The sequence below is a fragment of the Maylandia zebra genome, linkage group LG2, assembly GCF_041146795.1.
Source record: "Maylandia zebra isolate NMK-2024a linkage group LG2, Mzebra_GT3a, whole genome shotgun sequence".
Classification (NCBI taxonomy): domain Eukaryota; kingdom Metazoa; phylum Chordata; class Actinopteri; order Cichliformes; family Cichlidae; genus Maylandia; species Maylandia zebra.
The window spans coordinates 2,694,058-2,712,547 of record NC_135168.1 but is presented as its reverse complement, the minus strand read 5'-3'; the positions used below and the strand labels follow the sequence as shown (position 1 = coordinate 2,712,547).

The 18,490-nt window shown below is 43.2% G+C and overlaps 1 long non-coding RNA gene across 1 annotated transcript; it reads left to right on the top strand.

Annotated features, from left to right (window-relative positions):
• The first annotated feature begins 13,104 nt into the window (after positions 1 to 13,104).
• On the top strand, positions 13,105 to 15,902 carry LOC106675418 (uncharacterized). Its single transcript, XR_001341909.4, has 4 exons — positions 13,105 to 13,377; positions 13,843 to 13,921; positions 14,300 to 14,395; positions 15,158 to 15,902. It is a non-coding gene; the product is annotated as an uncharacterized LOC106675418 (long non-coding RNA).
• The last annotated feature ends 2,588 nt before the right edge of the window (positions 15,903 to 18,490 follow it).

Sequence of the window (18,490 nt, the reverse complement as noted above, 5' to 3'; positions counted from 1 at the left end):
CAAGAACTGGGGCATTCTCAGCTGCCATCTGCCCTGAACAATGTGAACCATGATTCATCCGTGAAGCGCACACCTCTCCAACGTGCCAGATGCCATCGAATGTGAGCATTTGCCCACACAAGTCTGTTACGGCGACGAGCTGGAGTCAGGTCAAGACCCCGATGAGGACGACGGGCATGCAGTTGAGCGTCCCTCAGACGGTTTCTGACAGTTTGTGCAGAAATTGTTTGGTTGTGCAAACCAATTGTTCCAGCAGCTGTCTGGGTGGCTGGTCTCAGACGATCTTGGAGGTGAACCTGCTGGATGTGGAGGTCCTGGGCTGGTGTGGTTACACGAGGTCTGCGGTTGTGAGGCCGGTTGGATGTGCTGCCATATTCTCTGAAACGCCTGTGGAGACGGCTTATGGTTGAGAAATGAACATTCAATGCACGGGCGACAGATCTGGTTGACATTCCTGCTGTCAGCATGCCAATTGCACGCTCCCTCATTGCTTGTGGCATCTGTGGCATTTTGCTGTGAGACAAAACTGCACATTCCAGGGTGGCCTTTTGTTGTGGGCAGTCTGAGGTACACCTGTGCACTACTCATGATGTCAGATCAGCATCCTGATGTGGCACACCTGTGAGGTGGGATGGATTATCTCAATATAGCAGATGTGCCCACTACCACACATTTGGACTGATTTGTGACCACTGTTTGGGAGGGATGGTTATATTGTGTATCTGGAATGAATTTTAGGTCTCTACGTCCATCCCATGGGGAATGGGAGCAGTAACAAAGGTGTTGCGTTTATATTTTTGTTGAGTGTAAATACACAGTAATGGCAGGTTTGTAATAAGGCAGATCGCGCTAACATAATATGCACTGTTAGTTGATTATTTACCTGCCGCATTAACGGGAGAGGACGTGCAAACGTTACCGCTGCTGCTGGGTTGAGATTCACGAGTCCGGAGCGGAATTAAAAACACGACATTCATTTAAGGTCATCGCGTGTTTTGTGAGCAAATGCTTTTGCATATTCGTAGTGTTTCCTCCCTTAAATGAAATATCTACTTTGCAAGTATTGCAAGTTGCCCTGTTGTCATCAGTTCTTGTAAAGTATAACCAAACTTTTGAGCGTTTGAGCCGCCGTGTTTCCTGTCAGGTAAATGACGCTCTGCAACGTGGTGACATCATTCGGGGCGACTGGAATCGATAAGGGAATCGTTTGCAAAAATGGCAAACAATTCCAAGGAATGGAAACAGTGGGAACCGGTTCTCAACAAGAACCGGGTTTCGATACCCATCCCTGATGCTACTCAATTGAAAGTTGTCTTGACACAATGACCCATACCTTACACAAACTGGAATCATTTAATTTAACCTCGGTGCTGTATTTTTGCTTTTTAGTGCCTTTGAGGGCATTTTTAATAGAACTATCTAACCCATAATAATATAATACGCTTTGTGGTACCAAGCGTTTGTGATCCTGTAGCTCAGGAGGCCCAAATATCATCACTTTTGGCTACAAAAAGCCAACATGCCAAACAGCCAAAACACTGTATAAATGAAAGCACTAGAGCTTCCTGTCAATTAAGAAAAATACTATTTACAGAACTAACCTTGAAGGTCCTCAGAGGATTGAGTTAAAACAGAAACCTTCAGTTACTTAATAGCTTAACTTGATAGCTAAGTCGAACCCTGAGCTTGTAAATCCAACAATTTTCAGCTTTAAAAGTAGTACGTCACGAATTTCAGAAAACACATTGTAAAATGAAAGCATTTTGTCGTGAGAAAGAACCCTTCACAAACAGAGAGATGTGTTTAGGGAAAATGTAATAAACGTTGTGGAATATTCAATTTGACAGCAACATGCTGCAGTTTATTTGCACACTGCCAGCAGTCTGGTTTGAGGACTAACATATTTTTCTTTGTCTTCGCTTCTTTCAACTTCAACCCCCACCCGCCCCTTCTCCATTCTCTTTCTCGCACCTCCTCCCTTTTCTCAGTAGAGTCCTGTAACAACATTGATTTGATTACTCTGTGCAGCTACAGTCTTTCTTTGTTATCATCCTTCATAAATGTTTAAAGAGCATTAAGGAGACACAAACAGACCAGCTGGACAGAGGGGATATCTTAATGCTTACACGACCGTTTCTCTCTTCCCTTTAGAGATTAAAAGCTTTACTTTGTTTCTTCTGCCTGCTACTCATCTTTACTCATCATCATCATCATCATCCCTCTCTCTTCCTTTGCCATCTGAATTCTGGAGATTTATTTTTGTAGGTGATGTCTAAGTGATGTGGAGATAATGGCAGTGACGAAGCCAAGTAGAAAGGTATGGAGGAAAAAAGAGGAAGATAAGTGTATAAAAGATTCAGTAAAATGTGATTAGCATTTCAAATGAGATAAAATCATTTTATTATGAGTGGATCTATCATGCCAAATAATATATATATATATATATATATATATATATATATATATATATATATATATATATTTTTTTTTTTTTTTTTTTTTTTTTTTTTTTTTTTTTTTTTTTTCTTGCCTGTCCCGTTTGGCTCTTTTGCCATCAGAATTGTTGTCTAAAGGCAAAGAAAGATGCCCAACGGATTTACTTTACCAAACTGACCATCCCAGCCTTGCCGTAATGGTCCATTTGATTCACCTTTTATTGTTTATTTTATTTTCACTTACTGAATACGGGACAGACTTGACTGGGGGAAAGAAAGAGGGAAAGAGGAGAGGAAAGTAGGAGCCAAAAAGGGTGTAGTTTGTGGGTGTGATCACCCGTGTGTACACCTGTGAGCATGGACGCGCTTGTTATTTGTTTTTTAAAAGGTTCCTTCATGTAATGATCTGCTAGAGGGTGTGGGGGGGCCACAGCCCCGTCCTCCAGGGCGTTAAGCAGGTGTGGAGGAGATCAAAACTCCAGACATCCAGAGGCCCCCAGAACACAAGAGACCAAGGAAGACCAACAGAGGGGCAGCCGCGCCACTGTCCCAGAAAGAGCTGAGGAGAGTCCCAGATGAGGGCTCACTCAGCAGCCGCGGAGCAGAAGCCAGGGGGAGTTGCAGTGACGCGCCCGTGAGCTCCGCCGGCAGCCAGCTGTGCCTGAGTGACCGAGCCCCAGGCCGAGAGGCTGGGGGCACCCCACCTCCGAAGTGGCCCGAGCGAGCCCCAGGCTCCAGGCCCCGATAAGCGGCCGGCAAGGAGTGAGCCGGTGTGTACCTGGACGCCCACCCCCGGACACAAAGAACCACCAACGCACCGATGTCTGAGGGGGTCCGCCACTGGCAGGGGAAGTGGTGGTGGGGGGAGATAGGCCTCCAAACCTTGGAGGGCCTGAGATGTCCCCAGAGAGGTGGCGTCTGATACCCAACCTGACATATAGACACAGACATACAGGCACACACAGATACAAACATCCATTCCCACCCTCATGCTCTCATATGCACTTACTCCACACTCAACCAACGTGGAGACAGACATAAAGAGACGTTGTACACACAATCACACTCCCCAAGCGTACTCTACAAACCGGGTCTAGGTGCCCCCGCCCCTGGAGGGGGGAACTGCACCCAGACCCAGGTGGTGTTTCCCTTTTCCCTGCGGTGGGGGGAGGCAGACCGCCCCGACTCCGCAGCAGCAGGAAGGCTCCACACTCCAGACCGCAGTCGGACGGCCAACTCCTCCTCCTAGTCCTAGCCCCCCTGCTCCAGCAGGTCGCAGAGAACGGGGGTGAGAGAAGACTCCAAACCTCCCTCCACCCGCTCATTGTAATGTTGATGCATGTGTGTTCTAAGGTGCATTTAAAACCAGGAGGGCATGGAGCTACCTGCCAGAGAGCAGCAGGTAAGCGCATGGTCCCTCCTGCTAGCCCTCAATGTCTACGTGTATTTAAAATTGAGAGGTGGGCAACGATGCCAGGGGTGGGGTGTACACCCTGATGGTACTTTGGACTCCGTGTATCGTGCCCACCCCCAAGATCCTATATGTATGTGTAATGAGAGTGTGAGTAATGTGAATGTCTAAGTTGTGGGATAAAATTGAGGCAGAGGCAGCCAGAAGGGGACAGAGGGGGGGGGGGGGGGGGTAGCCTCCTCTGCACCCTGGTGACATACCCCTACTCCAAGGCCCTGCATGTGTGGGTGGTTGTGGTGGAGCGGGAAGAGGGAGGCAGCTGGAGATGGGGAGGGAAGGAAGGGAGGGGCAAGTGACCCCTCCCTGGGGCCAGCTCCCCCGCTGACCCCAGTAGGCACCCCCATACTCCGCGACCCGCCAGGGAAAGGGGGCCCAGGCCCATCCAGACCGGGCCCAGTGCAGCAGCGCCGCCCGGCCCCACAGAGCCCGGGACAGTCCACCCAACCCCACCACAGAGAAAACTGCACCCACCCCACCATCCACTCATCTTCCAGACTACATAAGACAATAAACACCCAGGCTGAGATCTTCCTCCACCTCTCCTGTATCTCCCCCTCCTGCAGAGGGAGCTCCTGAGGAGAGGAAAGCTCCTGCTAGGTGTGACAATCTCCCCCACCAGTTGAAGAGCCCCCCAGGCGGCTCGACGCACCGGCGGCACCCTGCTCCAGGGCTGGGCCCCCATGCACCCACCCGCCCACAACCCCGGCAACACACCAACCAGGACCCAAGCCCCCGAGGCCCGGTCCGGGTCCCAGCCCAGAGAGGGAGCGCCCCCAGAACCTCACGCCCATCCCGGACCCACCCAGGGGCAGCCAGGCTACCAGGTCAGTAACCCACGTCCGTCAGCACAGACCCTCCCCTAGCCCCGCTGCACGCAGACGCGAGGAAACAGTCACCTGAGAGCCAACAGAGCCCCTAACCGGACATGACCGCTACCCCGGGTGAGCCCCCCAAGGAAGATGCCTCCGGGGAACCCCCCGACGCCCTAAGCCTGTCCCTACCCCCACACCAATCACAACAGTGAAGGCGGGACCAAACTATGACCCCCCACCCCCACTAGGTGATGGAGCTGATCAAAGGAGCCCAGAGCAATTGATCTGATGTGGTGGCAGAGGCTGTATCAAGACTAATGTAATCTAATAGATAATTTCTATATTGGTTAGAATTAAGATTATTTTTATTTTTCCAGTTCATGAGGACTGTTTTCTTGGCTATGCATAGGGCAGTGAAAACCATATGGGCGATATTCTTTTCTGAAGTGACATTATCTAAGCTGCCCAACAAACACACTAAGGGGGAAGTTGGAATGTTACATTTCAGACACTTCGATAAGTCTTCACATATCTCGCGCCAAAACTTCTGAACTGGTGGACAGAACCAAAGAGCGTGGATATAATTGTCCGGTGAATTGGTTTGGCAGTGTGAGCAGTTGTTGGTAGACGTAAAGCCCATCTTGAACATCCGATGACCTGTATAGTGCACTCTATGTAATATTTTGTATTGAATTAATTGAAGACTGGGATTTCTAATTAGATGAAAGGTTTTTAAGCAAGTCTGAGACCAGAAGTTTAGGTCTAAGTTAACTGATAAATCCGCTTCCCATTTTGCAATAGGAAGTGATATTGATTCATCTGTTTTAGAAAGCATTCTGTATATTTTGGATAGTAATTTGGGGGGTTTAAGAGTAAGAAATTGAACCACACTTGGTGGTGTTTGTAGTTCAACTTGACCCGGTTTAAATTTCTTTTTTACTATGGATTTAATTTGTTGATATTCTAAAAATCTTTTCTTGTTGATCCCATATTGTGTAACTAGTCCGTCAAATGAAATAAATTCTGTTCCTTCTAGTATATGTTCTAAATATTTGATTCCTTTATCACTCCAATCTGAAAAGTTTATCATATTATTGTTTTGTAATATGTCAGGGTTGTTCCAGATAGGTGTACGTTTGCATGGGATTAATGAAGACTCCGTCAATTTTAGAAACTCCCACCATGCTGTCAGAGAAGAGCTGATGTTGATGCTTTTAAAGCATTCATGTCGTTGGATGTTTGAGCTGATAAATGGTAGGTCTGAGATCTCTAGATTATTGCAGAGTGCTTGTTCTACATCTAGCCAAGGTTCATCTAAGAGGGTGTGTTTTAGCCATCCTGAGATAAACTGAAGCCTGTTGGCTAAGAAGTAGTGCTGAAAGTTAGGCAGTTCTAGTCCTCCTTTATCCTTGGTCTTTTGTAGTGTTTTTAAGCTTATACGTGGGGGTTTATTTTTCCAAAGGAATTTGGACATACATGAATCTAGAGATCTGAACCAATCTTGTGGCGGTTTAGTTGGGATCATTGAGAATAAATAATTTATTTTTGGTAAGACCATCATTTTTATAGCGGCAACCCTTCCCATGAGTGATATGGGTAGACATTTCCATCTAGCCAGATCATCTTCTACCTTCTTTAAAAGTGGGATATGGTTTAATTTAGTTAGATCTGCAAGCTTGGGAGAAACATTAATACCTAAATATTTTATATTTCCCGATTGCAGTGGTGTAGAAGAGGAATTATGGAAGGAGCATGCCAAATAATATTACAGGCACAATGCATTATGACTGCTGTGCTTGGAAATTGTTGTCTATACATTTTCTCCTGCTTATCTGTGTTAGGAGCAGCAGTCTAAGCTGAGATGCCAAGACTTCCGTCGGCTCAGCCACCTCGTCTAGCTCTGCTGGGATAACACTGAGGTGTTCCCAAGCCTGCTGAGACATCATCTCTCCAGTGGGTCCTGAGTCTGCCTTGAGTCGTTTCCCAGGTAGACATTCCTGAAAGACCTCATCCTGGTGTCATCCAGGAGATATTATTTCAGGGTCTTTTTAAAGTGCCTTGAGGCAACTATTGTTGTGATTTGTTGTGTCAGTCTGCCCCAGGGCAGCTGTCGCTACAACTGTAGCTGCCTCCACCAGTGTGTGAATGTGAGAGTGAATGAATAGTGGCATTGTAAAGCGCTTTGAGGGTCTTGAAAAGCGCTGTATAAATGCAATCCATTATTATTATTATTATTATTTGTGCTATTTGAACTGAATTGAACTGAATTCAGTTGAAGTCGGCATCCTGGTCCAACTGACTGAGCTCCACATCCAGTATCAGACACCTTTGGGAGCAAACTCATTTCTACCGTTTGCATGTGCACTTTTATTTTATTTTTTATTGTTGCCGTAGGCAAGGGCTGGAATGTAAATCAACCACCAAGCTTTGCTATAACACTTAGCTCTCTCTAACAAACCTGGAACATCAGCTGCAACTGCAGATGCTGCATCTTTCAGTCTACTGCTCCTTTCTTCCCTTACTTGTAACTAAGAATATATCATAATTAAACTATTTTACTTGGGCCAGCAATTTTTTCCCCATTTAGAGTGGGCAGTCTATGGCCTCAGGCTTTCAAGTAATAATTTTCATCCCAGCCACTTCACACGGTGCTGCAAACAGCCACAATGAAAGCTGGAAGTCGCCGTTTGAACTTATCAGAGGAGTCACATCATCTGCAAAAGGCATGACCCTAAAATGATCAAATCCAGTACACTTTGTACCTGGGGCTAGCCTAAATATTTTATTCATAAAAAATTATGAACAGACAAAAGGCAGCACTGGTGGAGTCCAGCACTCGGTTCAAATATCCTAGAGAGGATAAAAAAGGCATCAGTGTTTCACAACCTGGACAAAAACTGTGATATCACTTGTTCCCAGATCCTCGTCCTACAGAGGGCATGTCAGTGGGACTGGAGTCTTTGAAGTACTCAACCTTATTATATTCTCAGTTGCAGATATATATCCTGACTGTATACAGGAAGGCAAAAGTCATGCTCCATGTGGCCTGCCTAGTGTCCATCATTTGGTTTTAGGATTACCACCACGAAAGGTGATAATCAGCTGACAGTTAAACTCCTCTTTACACACATTGTTTGAAAGGTTAATAAGACTAAAAATGCACAGTTTAAATGACACTCCTTTTACATTTCTTTTTGCCATTCGAATCAGCCTTTTTTCTGTAATGTTTATTACATGTACACAGAAGTTATTCCAGTGTCCAAGGATCAAACATTTAATGGTGACCTTAGTGTAAAGATCTCCACTCTGGAAATTTTACTGGAAGGCAAAACCATTTCAAAGTGTAGTGTGTGTGTGTGTGTGTGTGTGTGTGTGTGTGTGTGTGTGTGTGTGTGTGTGTGTGTGTGTGTGTGTGTGTGTGTGTGTGGAGAGGGCCAACAGGCAGTGATAGAAATAGGTTTCTATGTGTCTATAGGGAAAGGGGGGAGGAACTGATGGAGGTGGATTTGGATGTAAAGAGAAGCTGAGGCTTGAATTCAAACAGGGTCATTGGTGAGAGATGAGCCATGGAGGCTGAAAATACTCAGCACTAATTCTAGAGCTGCTGCTCAGAATGACAACTTTGGAGCAGACATGACATACACGCATGCATGCACATGCAGACAAACAAGATTAGAGGTCTGTATTTGAGTCTCCTACTCACTAACATATAAAGAATCTTGCCTGTGTTCAGAGTCCAGTCTTTCTGTCAGCAGCTTGTCACTAGCAAAAATCAGAACCGACTGGCTGCTCCTCAGCAAAGAAACCCACCTGATTATTTAATAAGCCTAACAATGGACACGGAGCTTTGTGTGTTTGTTCTGGTAGTTGTATTGGTGTAAGGACTGCTTATGTTTCTGACCCAGACAAACGGCAACTTATTAGTTTGATGTTCAAAAGCTTGTTTGGGTGTTTAGGGCTGAAAGTTAAGTTAACCACCCATGACACAAATAAATGCTCACTTTTCTACTTTGTATCACAAATGACTACAAGACAGTATTTATTCAGCTGAAACCCACTTTATGAAAGCTTTTATATTTCCTCTTCCAAACACCTGGGGTTCTATCGTTGTGAATCAATGGCGCATGGCACAGACGCACAGGGCGTGGCAAGTGATTTGTGGTCATTTTTATGACCTGAGGTGCACAGTGTTGCAAACAGCATGAGATGCAGTGATAATGCATTGATGGGTTTTGCTTTTATAGGCGGGAGAAAGTGATGATACGACTGGTCATCACCACACAACTTATAAAATGAAGCTACCTGACATCGTCCGAGTGCATTAAAGACATTTAATTATCTTTTATAAGATAAGATAAGATAAGATAAGATAACCTTTATTAGTCCCACACGTGGGAAATTTGTTTTGTCACAGCAGGAAGTGGACAGTGCAAAAGTTATGAGGCAAAAATTAGAATACAATAAGAATAAATACCGTACACAACTGTACAGAATAGAATAAAATACTATATACAGTAGAATAAAATAAAATAAATATACAATAAGATAAAAATAGAATACAAATACAAATACTATATACAACTGAGTAAAAATACAACGATGCCAGAAAAGATTATTGCACTTAGTGTTATTGCACATGTATGGATGTGTGTGCTTGATCAGTTAAAGTCTTTATTATGGAGTCTGACAGCAGTGGGGAGGAAAGACCTGCGAAATCTCTCCGTCCCACACCGTGGGTGCCGCAGTCTCCCACTGAAGGAGCTGCTCAGTGCTGTCACAGTCTGCTGCATGGGGTGGGAGACGTTGTCCAACAGGGATGACAGCTTAGCCGCCGTTCTCCTGTCACTCACCACCTCCACTGGGTCCAGAGGGCATCCTAGAACAGAGCTGGCCCTTCGGATCACCCTGTTCAGTCTCTTCCTGTCCCCAGCAGAGATGCTGCCGCCCCAGCAGACCACGCCATAAAAGATAGCAGAAGCCACCACAGAGTCATAGAAGGTCTTCAGGAGTGGGCCCTCCACTCCAAACGACCTGAGTCTCCGCAGCAGGTACAGCCTGCTCTGCCCTTTCCTGTAGAGGGCGTCTGAGTTATGAGTCCAGTCCAGTCTATTGTTCAGATGAACACCAAGGTACCTGTAGCTGTCCACAGCCTCAATGTCCATACCCTGGATGTTCAGTGGTTGCAGTGGAGAATGCTTGTGCCTGCGGAAGTCTACCACCAGTTCCTTGGTTTTACTGGCGTTGATCTGGAGGTAGTTCAGCTGGCACCAGTCCACAAAGTCTTGGGTCAGACCTCTGTACTCCTTGTCGTCCCCATCAGTGATGAGGCCGACTATTGCAGAGTCATCAGAGAACTTCTGCAGGAAGCACTGGGTGGAATTGTGGGAGAAGTCTGCAGTGTAGATGGTGAAGAGGAACGGAGCCAGAACCGTTCCCTGTGGGGCCCCCGTACTGCAGACGACCCTGTCCGACACACAGCCCTGAGTCCTCACATGCTGTGGTCGGTCGGTGAGGTAGTCCAGGATCCAGGTAGTGAGGTGATGGTCCACTCCAGAGTTCACCAGCTTGTCCTTTAGAACCGAGGGAAGAATAGTGTTGAAGGCACTGGAGAAATCAAAGAACATGATTCTCACAGTGCTTCCAGCGGTCTCCAGGTGAGCGAGGGAACGATGTAGGAGGTGAATGAATTATATTTGACTCTGTACATTTAATGAGAGTGTATTGTGGATGAAAGTAATTTACACCATATACATATAGGTATGTGGCTTCCTGAATATATGAGTGATGTCACTATCACGTCTTAAAAGTTCTTTCTTTCTTTCTTTTTATTCATATCAGAATGATTATTTTTAATGAGACAGATTTAGCCTCACTGAAATCTTACAGGAGTGAGGTGGCTGTGGTTTGTTGAGTTGGGGGCTGCTGTTGCCCTCCTCCTCAACTATGTCTGTGAGAGCAGATTTTTGCCCGGCTCCAAGCTTGACTGACATCTGCTATGTATTATATGCAATAATTTTTGATCTTCCTTCTTATGGAGTTATTGCTCTGAAAGAAAGTATCATTTATTTCTTCTAAAAAAAAATCAAGGTATATTATACACGATGGTTTTGAACAAATAGTCACTCCAGGCTCCCATGTAAACGCTCCAGCGTTTCCTGGCTCTGCTGGGTGCCAGGCGGTTCTTGGGTGCCTAGGTCCCTGTTCTCAGCTCGTCCCAGGGTGACCGGCCTCTGGCGGGGCCAGATGCCCGTCGCCTCTGCTTTCCTAGGACTCTCGTCCTTTGGCCGTGGGCACCCCATCTGGGGCCTTTCTCCTTTTTCCTGCTGGGATGGACACACAGTTGTCACCATGATGTGTGGTCTCACATCTTCAATGCTGTTGTGGATTGGATGGCCCGGATCTCCTGGGTCTATCCCTGAGGGGGCATCAATACAGCTTCTCACTTTCATTATCAAGTATATTTTGTGAGAAAGACACATAAACAGACACACACACACACACACACACACACACACACACACACACACACACACACACACACACAGAGCAGATGAAGATTGATTTATCCATCTCTGCATTTTCATATTTTTCTGTTCCCAGTACTGTTTTTTTTTCTTTGTGCAGCAGTTGGCGATACATCATCCTTTTTCCTCCCCCTAACTTCCTCCCCCTGCCCATCAGCTTAGTATTGTCACACTACAGATATACTGTAATAACTGAAATAACACTAATAGAAATTAATAAAATAAAGACACAAGAGTCAAGGGGAGTCTACAGAGAATTTATAGAGCTCATCTGAAAAAAGCAAAAAGTGTTTTTCAAAAGCTGTCAGACAAGACGGGATTTAAAAAGGAGGAAGAAAAATAAAATTATGTCATGGTGGCTACGCCCAGTTTTACACAGACTATTGTTTTGAAGGCATAGTTAAAGAATAAGAGACTTCATGTGATCCTTGGAAAGTCGGTGCGAGTATAACAATACTACTATATTACTTTCAGTGTTTGCATATGTGCTTGTTTTCATTTATGCCGAGCTCAAATGAGTTTTTAGACAGACGAGTGTTTTCATCAGTCCCACACTGACAGCTTCTATTAAAAACACCCTTGGATTCATTCTGATCACAGTTTGACAGGAGTAATTTCCGTGGCATGCAGGATGAAGAGATGGAATGCAGACACAACTTAATTTAAACATTTTAATGTCTTTTTTTCTACTGAAGAAAAAAAATGTAGTTACTTGCTGCATCAAAGCCATATAAACATGTAAAATCTTAGCTTGTAAATAGCAGCTTCAGTACAAATCATTCACAGCTTTGGGTTGAGCTCAGCAGTGTCTCTCATTGTTGGTGAAGACAATATTTCAGTTAGTTGAATGCCCTAATAAAGGTATTGTAACTGAGGTTTGGAGCTTGCTGTATCAGGCCATTTGTGGTGGCTGCAATCTGTCCTGTACTTAAAACTATAGCCTGAAGGAAAATCTAGATGCATCTAAAGTCGATTGAAATAACAGCAATCCCCGCATGCTGCGCTTGTGCATCATAATGTATGTGCATTCTTATTACTGTGGCCATATGGCTGAGCAAATGTGCCAACTAGCAACTTTGTATCACTCTTCGTTTGGAGTTTTGATCAATGCGCATTTTTTCAGATGCATAAAAATGTTATTTCATCATCATCCATCTGTATGCTCTGCATGTAGCCTCACATTTTGCAAGTTAGTGTGGTTGTCAATCTTTTTATCCCCCAGGGGTTATGTATTGCCCATGTTCACTGAAATCCTCATGTCGCCACATCATTAAGCATTTTCAGACGTAATATATTTACACTGTACGATTTCTGAACCTGAAAACACTGAAATCACATGCAGTTTGTTTCATTTCCAAAGCTCGTACTTCTATTGTCAAACACTCTTCAGCTGTTAATGCTGAGATAAAGCACCTCATGTCATCCATGCTGAATGACATATTTCAGTGCTGCGATGTTCTTTGACATAACTCAGCTGCAAATTATGGCAAAAAACAACTAACAACACTGTGAGCTCATTTTACGTGATGCTAGACACTTTAAACATAAATCAATGTTGCCAAATGGCTGCTCTCTGGGAGTTTAAGTTTAACCTGATAAAGTGTGACACATACATTCACCTTCATTTTAATGCTCCCACACTGCCAAACCTACTCTAACACCAAACAAGCTGTACCCACAGCCCCTCCTTTATGAGAAAACAGCAAGGATGAATGACAAAAAATCTGTGTGGCGCATTTCAGGTGCAAACACAGGCCTGACTGTCGACGGTTCTTACAGAATAATCTATGTCTAGCATAATTGTTAGTTAATTATACACTGTAAACCCCAACAGTCTACCTGACTTATAAAGTTTGTGGATATAACAATTAAAATTCCTCACAAAGTTGAAACAACTTAAAACTTTTCTGTTCGGTTAACGATTCAAACAGTTATAATTGTACATGGCTTAGAAGTTAAGAGTAAATACTGCTTTCTTAATTATGATTTTTGAGTAAATGTTTTTTTTCCGAGCTCCGCATGTGGACGTCATGACGTCATGACGTCTTCTCTCTAACCTGAACGACGTTGACAGAAAATTCTGTTCAATATGGCTGCCCTTCTCGAGCGACTGGAGAACACATTTGGAGAAACTTGTAAGTAAAACGGAACCTTCGTTATGTTTATTTTTTCCGTAAAAAAGCAAGTATATTAATATGTTGCAGCCAATAACTTGTTTTCGAATGCGCTGTTGTGTTAAAAAGCACAGACCCAGGTGGTGAATAGTTGTTCGCGGTTGTTCGCGCTCTTTTTCAAACATAGATTATGTCGTCAGTTTTACAGTTTTAACCGATTAAAACACAGTTTTACGAAGAATCACACATAAAGAAAGGGTCTTAGTGATATTTTAACGACCCCTTGCCAACGCAAGAAAGTTGGCGTTTTTACAACAGCAGCCTCATTGTTCGGCAGGTTTTGTTTTTTTTTTCTTCTCATTAGCATCATTCAAAAGTGACTTAGCTAGCAGTGGCAACTTCTATCTAAAACAATTGAAATATAGCAAGGTGTTGTATATTTAGTGTGCTGATAAGGTTTTCAATATTTTTATTTTTTCTTCCAAGGCTGAAGGCCAAAGACAAAAAGACAGAAGAAAAAAAAATTCAGACTGCAATTAATTTCAGGTGGAGACAGTAAACACAGGTGAGTTGAAAGATCTATTGAAGAAACCATTCATTAAGTCCCTTAAGGTGAAGATTTCATATATTGATAATGATAAAATTAACACAAATTAAAAGTTTCACTGATAAACACACAATTTTTCCTTGCTTTGAACCCCATGTTCTATATAGATCACAGCTCTGATCTGGAGAACACTATTTTAAAATACTGTGTAGGGTTTTTGTCAAATGATTAAGAAACATACTCTCTGTCACAAGAGACAGAAAGGTTGTATCTTAAAAGAAAAGTCTCCAAAATTTAGTAGAGTCTGATGTCATGCAGTTTCATAAACATGTATTCTCCCCAAAGAATGACACCTGAAAACTTTGCGTTAAATGAACTTTTCTTTTCCCTTTTTAGGAGGCGCCTGATATCAACGTGAAATGCACTGCAGTACTTCGTGCCCTTCCTGTATACCTGCGGGAGGAGGACCCAGAATTCTTTTAGACATGTAATGTAAGTGTATTTTTGCATTACTTAAATTCTGCCAGTAAGATAAAATGCTATGGATTTTTTTAAATACAATTTAATACCCTAGCAGCTACCAAATTGTACAAACAAAATACCCTCTCTGTAGAAAACCCACACACACACAGGTCAGGAGCAGGGCACAGGCGTATCACAGCACTATGGCTATGCTGCAGGTGGCCCAAAAACCAGGCTGAAGTCAAGATTTAGTTTCTTTTTGAGATAAAGTCATGAAATAAAAAATTACTTTTTTTTTTAGAAAAATAATAAAAATACAAATTATGTAATGCAAGAAGCTAACACGTTAATGTACATTTTTCAAAAAAAGTAGAGTACCCTAACTCGTTACAAAGTAACCCACTACACTGCTGAATGTTTTGCTAGATTACAGGTCATGCTTGTCACATTCTCTCAAACCAACCTTACTTATTTAATTGGGGCGATCGTGGCTCAAGAGTTGGGAGTTCGCCTTGTAATCGGAAGGTTGCTGGTTCGAGCCCTGGCTCCAACAGTCTCGGTCGTTGTGTCCTTGGGCAAGACACTTCACCTGTTGCCTACTGGTGGTGGTCAGAGGGCCCGGTGGCGCCAGTGTCCGGCAGCCTCGCCTCTGTCAGTGCGCCCCAGGGTGGCTGTGGCTACAATGTAGCTGCCATCACCAGTGTGTGAATGGGTGTGAATGTCTGGATGACTGAATGTGTAAAGCGCTATACAAATACAGGCCATTTACCATTGATACTGTGTCTATTCCAGGCGGACGCATTGGATGAGTCGACCCTCATTGACACTCCAGTTGCCCTTCTCACAGTGGTTACCGACGGCGCTTCCCAGTCCAGTCCATTTTACTTCCTCAAGCATGGCTGTTTTGGTGAAAGGCGACTAGGTGATGCGTGATATTCCCAGATTTGCAAATGCATTTGCTTTATTGTTTGGCTTGATCTATGCTCTGCATTTAGACTACCCCAGGAAGCTGGTTCACACATTTGCCTTAGTCCAAAATATCTTCATGGGGCTTGATGACGGCAAACCCCTGAAACCCCTGCCTACATGCTCTTAAGGAATATAAGGCAATGTTTGTTAGGACACGCACTCTGTTACTGAGCACTTTGTTTGAAGCACTTTAAGCACTTTAAGTTTACTACAGGCTTTGGGTGGATTTAACTCCATCAGTTTACCTAATTTTCCTATACTTGACTGCCTTATCTGGTTATTTGGAAGCTGATCGTCTTTGTACCCATTTTAAAAAATTGTTTTTCATTTCTATTTAAAAAAAAGTGATTAGTATTTGACTTTTTGTTTTGCATTTTTGTGTATTTTGAGAAAGATGCAATTAGGACTGATGTCGTCCTTTGTGAGTTTATAAAAAGATAAATGTTCTACACAGAATTTATAATGCTCACTTTATGGTGCCGATGTCCATGTTAGTTGTTTTATAAAAACATTTGTGATGTTTTTAAATTTTCATGAAAAAATGTTAAATAAACAAAATGTAAAGTAACTGAATTTCCGTACTTTTTTTTTTTAGTAGTCTACACTCACAACATAAATATCTTTTAATTAATAATCAGATAATTTGAGTTTAGGTTGTAATATAATTGCATTGTGTTGCATCAAAATAATAAACTACAAGAAACACAAAAATATTGAAATTAAAGTATACAGTCTTTGAGTAAAGCTCAATTAATAAAATATAAAATATAATTTAAAATTTTTAGGTTAACAATAAATACAAATTTTGAGTACCCCATACTTAGAAGATATGAGTTTTTGTACTTAAATCTTTTGAGGTAATCAGTTTCCACAAAAGTTTTAAGTTCAGTCAACTTGTTCGGGTTTACAGTGTAGCTGAAGAAGAGTTTTTAAAACATCTGCAGCATAATAACATTACCTGGCAGTGTAGCTATCACACACAGAATCACAGCATTACAGATATCTTGAGGCATGCTCAGCCCTCCAGCTAAGAAAATCCCAGAACTCTCTACAGCATTTTGAGTAGTAGAAACATTTTTTCACTCATCCAAGAAGAAGAAGTCACTTGGATGAGTGATGAAACGTTTCTCCCACAGATGAACAGAATCAACTTATGGGAGTTTAAAATGGCCTGTATTTGTAAAGCGCTTTGGGGTTCCCTAAGGAACACTAGATTCAGTCACACACACATTCACACACTGGTGATGGCAGCTACATTGTAGCCACAGCTGCCCTGGGGCGCACTGACAGAGGCGAGGCTGCCGGACACTGACGCCACCGGGCCCTCTGACCACCACCAGTAGGCAGAGGGTGAAGTGTCTTGCCCGACGACACAACAACCGAGACTGTCGGAGCCGGGGCTCAAACCGGGAACCTTCCAATTATAAGACAAACTGCCAACTCTTGAGCCACGATCGCGAAGTTTCTTGCCTTAGTTAGTTGTAAGGCAATGAAGAAATAATAAGGAAACATTTAATTCAATTCAATAATAATAAATAAACATTGTTCTCTCTCTAAATGTCTAATTTACCCTGCCCTAACTAAACTAATAAGCTCCTACCTAAGACTGATTATCGATTTATTGACTCAAAGTGATGTAAAAACAGCAGTTAGCAATGATTCTACGTGATTCCCACATCCAGAGCTGGAAAGCTCAATTTAAGCTCCCAGGAACGAAACAAGGCTATGGAGCAATTGGAGCAGCTACAACACCCACATCACTGCTGTAGCTGTAGCTCAGGAGCTAGAGCAGATCATTTACTAATCAGAAGGTTGGTGGTTTGATCCATGTCAAATATCCAGGATACTAACTCAAGTTGCTCTCTGCTAATCAGAAGGTTGGTGATTCAATCTCTCCAGTCTTTGCAAGCCAAATATCCTTGGGCAAGATACTAACCCCAAGTTCCTCTCCAATGCATTGGAGTATGAATGCGTGTGCATGTTAGATAGAAAGCACTTACTTAGAGGAGCATAGAAAAAAGCACTTTTCTGAATAGGTGTGAGTAGGTGAATCAGGGAAGTTGTGCAAAGTGCTTTGAGAGCTCAGAGTAGAAAAGTGCTATATAAGAACCATTTATCTTATTCCTCCAGTAACTCCGTACCTGTCCTGGATTGGCTCCCAGGTGGTGCTCAGATGTGAGGGAATCCCAGCTGCTGCACTCCTCCTTCTGTTTAGTAACTCTGTGTGACGATTGATGGGTCCTGCTCGTCCGTTTTGATTCTGTGGAGGTTGCCATGTTTCTTTATTCTGATTCTCAAACGGAACTTATCTCCTGTCTTTTGAGAGGGTTCCCTCTTCAACAGAAGCCTTCACTGTCACTTCTTGCCACAGTTTTTGTCAGCTTGAGTCGTGGACTTCTCAGACCCTCTTGTGGCACCTTCTGTGTAAGGGAAGAGTGATCAGTTAGTTAGGCAACTGAGTTCTCCATCAGGGTGTGCTGGCTTCTGTTTCTGCTCCTCACAGTTTAGTGGGAGAGGAAGCTTCACCTCCTGGGTTTGTTACCTCAAACTGACACTCAGGCTGAGGCAAACCACTGCACCTGAGAGGACACACAAAATTCTACCAGATTTTCAGGTCAGGACCCTAGTACAGGAAGTCTAAATCAGCTCTCTGTTTAAAAAGTCCTAACCTCTGATCCTGAGTCTTACCCAGTAAGTAGGACTCATTCTTATATAATGTTTTTTATTCTCCCGAAGCAAGAGCTATTCACACTAAAATGGATTAACACTTTTAAAAGGTTTTTAACTTTTCGTAAAGGGCAAAAAAGGAATATCCTGAATTTAAACTTCTTTAATGCAGGATATGTTATTAAAGCAGTTTAACAGGAGCAAAGAAAAAGCATAATCAAATATTAATAATCGCATCATAATAATCAAGTCACCTAAATTTTACTTAGCATTTGCTCAGAGTGAGAACCAAATATTGGTTGTAGTCTTTGGATTGTTACAGTGTTACAGAGATTGGAGAGGAGAACGGGCACATCCAGGCCTGAAGATGCACATCTGCTGGTTTAGGTACAACCCAATCGGAAAGGAGTCAACTCTGGTAGGAAACAATGAAGATCCAAATCTTCTTTGAGTTGTACTGTAACGTGGTAAAAACGCATGGAAAAAAAA